General features: G+C 34.6%; 1 protein-coding gene across 6 annotated transcripts in view; it reads left to right on the plus strand.

Annotated features, from left to right (window-relative positions):
- Nme7 (NME/NM23 family member 7) overlaps positions 1-8500 on the plus strand; it is a 173403-nt gene that overhangs the window by 8682 nt on the left and 156221 nt on the right. The window lies entirely within an intron of this gene.

Below are 8500 nucleotides of genomic sequence, written 5' to 3' on the forward strand. Positions count from 1 at the left end.
AATCGGAAAGGAGAAGTAGGCTACCGTACTTGTGGCACAAAGCTCCGCTTCTCTCCCTGACCCTGGTGTTCCTAGAGGTTGAGGGCAGTACCCCAGTTGCTGTCCTATACAAATGGCCTAGTAGGAGCTTGGGAAGTATTATTTTGCTTGTTCATTGATTAAATGTATGCTTGTTTGAATAAAAATAATATGATTTGGCTGATACACATCAAAACAGCTTGAAACATATTAGTGACAAGCAGTGAATAAAATCCTAAATTAGTAGATGTGCAAGATAAAGCTTTTAAGAAGTGTAAGCGTAGTGGTAAGATACAGAAATAACAAAACCTGAAAACTTAAAAATCTTTAAGCAACAGATAAATAGGCATGTAAAAAACTTGTGTTAGGTGTTGTGTACGCAATTGCAGCTGCAGTTCTTAGATGAGTCTGAGATTAAAGTGTTGAACAGATGTTGACTGAATGCCAAGTTGGGGAAGGTACTTTGGGAGATATAAATATGAATGGCTTTTATTTTGTGTTCTGAGAAACTACACTGTTGTAAAAGGTAAGCTATGTATATGAACAACTATAAATATGCTTCCAAAGGTTCTGGTCAATGCAGGGGGGTTTCAGAGCATTGAAAAAAAAATGTCTTTAATTTGGGAGGCTCCTGAGCAATTTTCTCGAGCAGCTAAAATTTGAACTGTGTTTTGACAAAAAGGTGTATAAGGATTTTAAGGGAACTGAGAGTTTAGAAGTACTATAGGGAGAGGATATATGGTATGTCATTGATCCAGGTCTAGAACATTGTTAAGACTTTATTTCAGCATGTTCAAAACTGAGACATGATTCTTTTTTGGTATGTTACTAGGAAAACTAAAGAGCCAGTTATTTACTATCATTTTAGAGTCTTTGCCTGCACTCATTTTAACTCATCATACAGAAAGAGCCATCCAGTTCTTCCTAGGTTGCATCAGTAGATAAGAACTAGTTCCTTTTTTTTTTCTTTCCCTTCTCGTGTAGCAGTATGTATTCTAAGGGTTTTCTTTTGAGATTGTTTTCTTTTAAATGGTAGTCTTATATAAAAAATGGGTATCAACACATACATCTTCACAATGGAAATCAGAGAATATCCTTGTTACTAGTGACACCAGGGCAACTACTGTACTACTACTGCTACTAGTACTTCTCTCCCCTGCATTTGTTCTCTAATAACACCCACCATTTATTGAGCAGGCTCTCCATATGCTGAGCACAGTATTAAATAGCGTACTCATTTAACTCTAATGATAGGCCGGTAGAGTAGTTGAGGTCTAGAAAGGTTAAGTAATTTGTCAGAGGTCAGACAGCTACCTTGGACCACATGAGCCTGAGTGGAACTACAGCATGGGCATTTGACTTCTGCATGATATTGACGCCAGTCCAGTTAGTTAGAAGGTTCACTATATCCTGAGTGAGTGGTTTTTATTTTGGTAAATCTTAGACATTTTCTTCTTCTCCTTTTCTTCGTTTTCCCTAGCTTTTGCTCAATAAATAAAGGATTCAACTAAGGATATTTTAGTTTGTATCAAAATTAAACACTTCAGAACTTGGAAGAGTAAGAGAGTAAAGTAGAGCATTGGACTAAGATGAAAATGTTCTTACAGTTGTTTAGATCTTAAATGTTTCTTTGTGTTAAGTAATAAAAGTACATGGAGCTTATTTGCTGCTATCTAGTAATGAGGAATACTGGGTATTTTAAAAGTCCAACGAAGATTTGAACTTGTTATTAGTTTGTAGAAGATGGCTGAATTGTGACATGCCATGGGAAATGAGAGATGCTGCAGAGATTCATTCTCAATACTTGGGCAAATGGGAAAATATAAGGAGAAAGCTTGCAGCAATTTCTGTGTTTTATAAAAAATAATCTACCATGGACTTCATTGCTTGATGAAGAAAATCAAAACTTCTAAGTAGCATTGAGTTATGACTCATGGGTTCAAATAATATATGAAAATGAATATTCAAATGATGTACATTTGAACTAATATTGTTGGCTAGAGTATAACTGCTAATCTCAGTGAAATGTCATCTTGGTTCTGTAATTGGACCATGTTTTAGGTAAGTAATTTCAGTAAAAGGGTTTTTTTTTTGCTCCAATTTTCTATGAGAATCTTAACTCTTTTTCCACATAGTTCCAACCTAGTAGCACCATAGGCTATTTCCTTGTATGTTTACAAGAGAAGTAGTGTCTTCGTCTGGGCTCATAAACAATGGAAGTTCATTTCTCGTGGTTCTGGAGGCTGTAAAATCCATGATCTAGTGTCTGGTGAAGGCCCATTCCCTTCTTCTTGCTTTGAGATTAGAAAAGGAATAGGATTTTCAGTGTTTCCTGCCCTCCCCTAGGCTTATTACTACCAAGAAACAAGAAATTACTTGGAAATATTTCTTGACTAAAAGTTTTACTTTACTTCTGATCCATTAAATGGAGATTCAGATAATTTATTTGAAAAGAATTCCATGCTTTATTTTGATATCAGAGAAGCCTTGATCTGAAATAACTTCTTATCTGTACATATTGATTCTTTTTAAAAATGAAATGTAAATCATTTTTGCTTTGCCTCTGGAATTGGCAGGTTCTTCCGATTCTACTCTTATTAACATTCCTATAATCCTTAGATTCCTGCATGGTTGTAGAAATCTAACCACATAATTATTTCTGAAAGTTAGAGTAGCTAAATGATATTATATTAGCTCCTTTGGACAAATAAGTGCCTAATAAGTGTAATGTCTAAATAGACTTTAAAAATTAATGTGAATGCTTTGTTATTATTTTGATATATTTGAATAATTATGTTATTATAACACCTTTGATTTCTGACAGAAGCCAAAGCTCAGCATTTAATTTCTTACATCTGTACTTTGCAACAGTAATTTTGTGTTGATTAATGTAGTTTGAGACATTAGAATTCTAAAAATAATGGTATTACAAAATTTAAGAAGAAAATTGTTACTCAGTTGTTTAGTAAAAACAGATCTATTACTGTATGAGCTCTCTAAAAGGCAGGAATTTGAATTTACTCTCATTCCTTTAAAACAATTTACTTATTACAGATTAACTATATTCATATCAAAATATATGCATATATATGCCACATATATGTGTATATATATATATATGTAAATATATATATAGTAAATATATTCAGCAGTTTTGCTTTCATAAATATAATTTTAGTTACATTTCTCTTTTGTGGCCTATCACAAAAGGCTTATCATTCCCTTTTCCTTTGTATTGATTTTTTTTTTTCAAATATCTTTAAAAACTACCTAGACTAGCTGTAGCAGAGGCTGTGGCATTATGAATCAAGGTTGGCTCTTTTTGGGTGTCAGAACAGGGTCAGTGATGGAGGTGTGTGTGTACAGTGCAGCTCGAGAGTCCTAGGGGTACTTCGAAGACAGCATCACTACTGTGGGAGACTTGGGCAATGAAAACCCTAAGTGCTTCATGTACCCCAAGTCATTTAGTTCCCACAGCTACCCTACAAGGAAAGTACAAGTACATCTCCTCTGCAGATGGAGAAACAGATTTGGAGAGGTTAAGTGCTGTGTCTAACATCACAAATCCCAAGGGTCTGTCTGACTCTGGAACTGTGGTCTTCAACATTCTGAAGTAGTCTCCACCTGACCAGAGAAAACTGTTTATATCTTCCCAATTCTGTAAACGCATTTCAGGGCCGTGCCACTTGCTGCCAATAAATGATGGCACACTCTTTGTAGTCAGCAATACTGGCAGTGCCAGCAGTTTCAAGTGGTAGTTTTTGATTACCTTAGCGTCATCAGGAGTGGAATGGTTTATGATCAGTAACATTGAAATGTGTAAGGCCAAAGTACAATTATAGTTGGTGGCACAGCTTAGCAAATTTGCTTTTGATCCGAAAGATTGGATTGGTGTTTGTTCTTTTTTGTGGTGCTGGGGATTGAACCAGGGCCTTATGCATGAGAGGCAAGCACTCTACTGACTGAGCTTTATCCTCTGCCCCTGTTCTTTCTTTCTTATTTTTTTTAAAGTACATACACATAGGAAAGACTATTAGTTTATTTTGATTCATTATAGAGCCGAGTCTTCCCTTCAAAAAGTGGCAAGGAGAGGCATAGTGGGATTCAGTTCTTCCAAAGCTTGGTTGTCCTTCAAATACTGTTTCACCTGAGATTCCAGCACGGTTGAAGTTTCCTCAAAATTACCTATTCTATCTTATAACTTGTGTGAATTTTACATTCTTTTCAATAATATATATCTGTATGTAATAATGTAAAAATGTTTATATTACGTACATTAAGTAATTCTGGTGTTCTAGGAAGCTTCTCTTTTCTCTTTCTCACTGTCTACAAATATAGTCAATTCAAGACTTCTGGGTATATTAATACTATATGGTGTAGTTTATTAATACTATATGGTGTAGTTTAAGTGGTTAAAAAGCTGAAGATAATTTTAAAAATAAATTGCTTTGGAGAAAGTTAAAAGATTTAGCCATTATCACTCATTTAGTTCTTATCATTATTATATTACTATGTCAGCTTTCCGTCAATATCTCTATTAAATAGGATAATGAACAGTTGGAGGGATATCTATTAAAATCTTGTCAAAGAGGGCAGTATCAAAATTGGGGTAGAGCAGTCATTCAAAATGAACTTAGCTAAGTTATTGTTGACTCTAGGTATAAACACTTATAAATTTCACTGGTGTACTCATACGTGATAGGAAAATTTAGTTACATTTTTAAAATAAAAAGACTATAATTTAATATAAAGGTAGGAAATAACATGGGTTTTAGTAATAATGTATCAATTCTAGTTCATTAATTGTGACAAATGTACTTTACAAGTGTATGATGTTTGTAATAGGGAAAACTGGGTGTGGCACATACGGTAACTCTTTGTTCTGATCAGTAACATTGAATACACTGTAAGTCTAAAATTGTACTAAAATAAAAGCCTATTTTAAAAAACTGAGAAATGCTATAAACATAGGGATATTGAAGGGTAGTATTCACATTTATTGTATTCACTTACTTTGTGATCTAGGCACTAGGAATTCCATGGTAAGCAGAGGTGGACATTACTCCTTGTGCTCATGCACCTTACAGTCTCATTGGAGAGGTAATTTTAAGCTACAGGCAAGGATACAGACCTAAACAAATGAAAATTCTTGACATGGTGACAGAGACTGAATTCAATATTACTATTATAGCTCAAAACAGTGAACTTGGCTCAGCTTAGTGAGTCAGGATAGGTATTTCTGAGGAAAGATGTTTGAATTGAGTCTGGAGGATAAAATAGAAACTAGGCAAAAGTAAAGAAGGAGGAAGAGATTCTAGGCAAAAACCCATTAAGTAAGAAGAATTTGATCTATTTTAGGAATTTAAAGGTGGCCTTTAACTGGAACCCTGTAAGAGAGGGGAGGAGAAGCTTTCTAGTGGAGTTGTGTGGGTCTTTTAAATATAGAATCATGTTGTTGGCAAATAATGATAGCTTAAACTCTTCTTTTCCTATTCATATCACTTTAATTTGTTTTTTTTAATGTCTAAAAAATTGTTCTGGCTATAATTTCAAGGACTATGTTAAATAGAAGTGGTGAAAGAGGGCATCCCTGTCTTATTCCAGTTTTTAGAGGGAATTCCTTCAGTTTTTCTCCATTTAGAATGATGTGGCATTTCTAGTGTTTTGAGCATGAATGGATACTGAATTTTGTCAAATTCTTTTCCTGCATCTACTGAGATATCATGTGATGCTTGTCTTAAAGTCTATTAATGGACTGAATTATGTTTATTGATAGTGAACTAAACTTGCATCCCTGGGATGAACTCCACTTGATCATGGTGCACTATCTTTTTAATGTTTTTGTATGCGGTTTGCCAGTATTTATTAAGAATTTCTTCATCTATGTCCATCATAGATATTGGGCTGAAGTTTTCTTTCCTTAATGTATCTTTGTCTGGCTTTGGTATCAGGGTGATACTAGCTTCATAGAATGAGTTTGGAAGGGTGCTTTCCTTTCCATTTCATGGAATAATTTGAGGAAAATTTGTGTAAGTTCTTTTTTGAAGGTCTGTTAGAACTTGGCTGGGAATCTGTCTGCTCCTGGGCTTTTCTTTGTTGATAGGTTTTTGATGGAATCTTCTGTTTCATTGCTTGAAATTGATCTATTTAAATTTTCTATGTCCTCCTGATTGAATTTGAGTAGGTCATATGTCTCTATAAATGTGTTGATGTCTTCAAGATTTTCTACTAGAGTATAAATTTTCAAAATAGTTTCTGATTATCATCTGTATTTTAGTAGTGTCTGCCATGATATTTCCTTTTTTTTTAAAGGGAGAGAGAGAGAGAGAGAGAGAGAGAGAACGAACTTTTAATATTTATTTTTTATTTTTCGGCGGACACAACATCTTTGTTTGTATGTGGTGCTGAGGATCGAACCCAGGCTGCACGCATGCCAGGCGAGCACGCTACCGCTTGAGCCACATCCCCAGCCCATGATACTTCCTTTTACATTATGAATTTTAGTAATTTGAGTTGTCTCTGCCTTTCTCTTCACTAGCTTGGCTAAGGGTTTATCAACTTTATTTTTTCAAAGAACCAACTTTTGTTTCATGAATATTTTTTGTTTGTTTCAATTTCATTGATTTCAGTTCTGATTTTAATTAATGCCTATCTTCTACTTTGGGTTTTGATTTGTTGTTCTTTTTCTAGGGCTTTGAGATGCAATGTCAGGTCATTTATTTATTGACTTTTTATTCTTTTAATGAATGAGTTCAATGCACTGAACTTTCCTCTTAGTACTGCCTTCATAGTGTCCCATAGATTTTGATATGTTGCATCACTATTCTTATTTACCTCTAAGTATTTTTTAAAATTTCATTCCTGATTTCTTCTTTATCCACTGGTTACTCAATAGCATATTACTTAGTCTCCAGATGTTAGAGTAGCTTCTATTTTTTATTTTATGTTGATTTCTATTTTTATTCCATTATGATCTGGTAGAATTCAAGGTATTATCTTTGCTTTTTGTATTTGCTAAGAGTTGCTTTGTGGCATAAGATATGGTCTTAGAGAAGGATCTGTGTGCTATTGAGAACAAAGTGTATTCAGTATATATGTCTGTTAAGTCTAAATTATTGAATTTTTTAGTTTTATACCTTCTTTCTTTAGTTTTTGTTTGGAGAGTCTATCCAATGGTGAGAGAGGTGTATTAAAGTCACCCAGTATTATCGCATTGTGGTCTGTTTGATTCTAGAATTTGAGAAAGGATTGTTTGATGTACATAATTGCTCCATTGTTTGGGACATAAATATTTATGATTGTTGTGTCTTGTTGATATAATTCCCAAAGACAGCGTGAAATGTCCTTTGTTCCTTCTGATTAACTTTGGTTTGAAGTCCAGTTTATTTGATATGAAGATAGAAACCCCTGCTTGTTTATGAGGTTTATGTAAATTTACTTTTAATCTGTGGATGTCTTAGCCTATGAGTTGTGTCTCTTGGAGACAGCATATTGTTGGGTCTTGTTTTTTTAATCCAGTCTGCCATTCTATATCTTTTGATTGATAAGTTTGGGCCACTTATAGTCAATATTATTACTGATAAACAATTTTTATTCCCTCTCATTTTATTTCTGATTTTTAATTTGAATTAGTTTCTCCTTTGCTTGACTATTCTTCTAGTATATTTCTTCCCTTTGCTGGTTTTCACTTTTATTTTTCATTTCTTCATGAAATATTTTATTGAATATGCTTTGTAGTACAGACTTTTTGGTTGTGAGTTCTTTTAAATTTTGTTTATCATGGAAGGTTTTTATTTCATCAATTCTGAAGCTTAATTTTGCTGGGTACAGTATTCTTGGCTGGCACCCATTTTTCTTCAGAGTTTGTTATATATTATTCTAAGGACTCCTAGTTTTGAGGGTCTGGGTTGAAAATCTGCTGAGATCTGGATATGTTTCCCTCTAAATATGACCTGTAGTTTTTCTCTGGCAGCCTTAAAATTCTCTCCTTATTCTATACATTAGGCATTTTCATAATAATATGTACCTTGGTGTGGGTTTGTTGGAATTTTATTTATTTGGGGTCCAGCAAACCTTCTGTATCTGATTTTCCATTTCATTCTTTATGCTTGGGAGATATTCTGCTATTATTTCATTGAAAAGTGCCGCAGTCTGGCTGGGCACAAAATCACGAGCCACTCAAGCAGGAACAAAGTTTATTTTTTGAAACTGCCGCCAATGTCTGGTACCACCCGGGCAGATTTTTTCCACCCACGCGGCCTCCTCCTGGACCCGCAGAGAGAGCTCCTCCCCCGGAACTCCCTCCTACTGTACTTCCCCAACCAATGGGAACTCTCCAGGAGTCCCATAGCCGGCCTAGGTGAACAGCAGGAGTCCAATATCCATATGAATGCAAATCTTAACATAATCATATCATCTCAATGGCTAGCTGGCGTCACCTTTCGACCAAAAATGCCATGCATCATATACTTGGCTCTTAGCA

This window comes from Marmota marmota, unplaced genomic scaffold, assembly GCF_001458135.2.
Source record: "Marmota marmota marmota unplaced genomic scaffold, marMar, whole genome shotgun sequence".
Classification (NCBI taxonomy): Eukaryota; Metazoa; Chordata; class Mammalia; order Rodentia; family Sciuridae; genus Marmota; species Marmota marmota.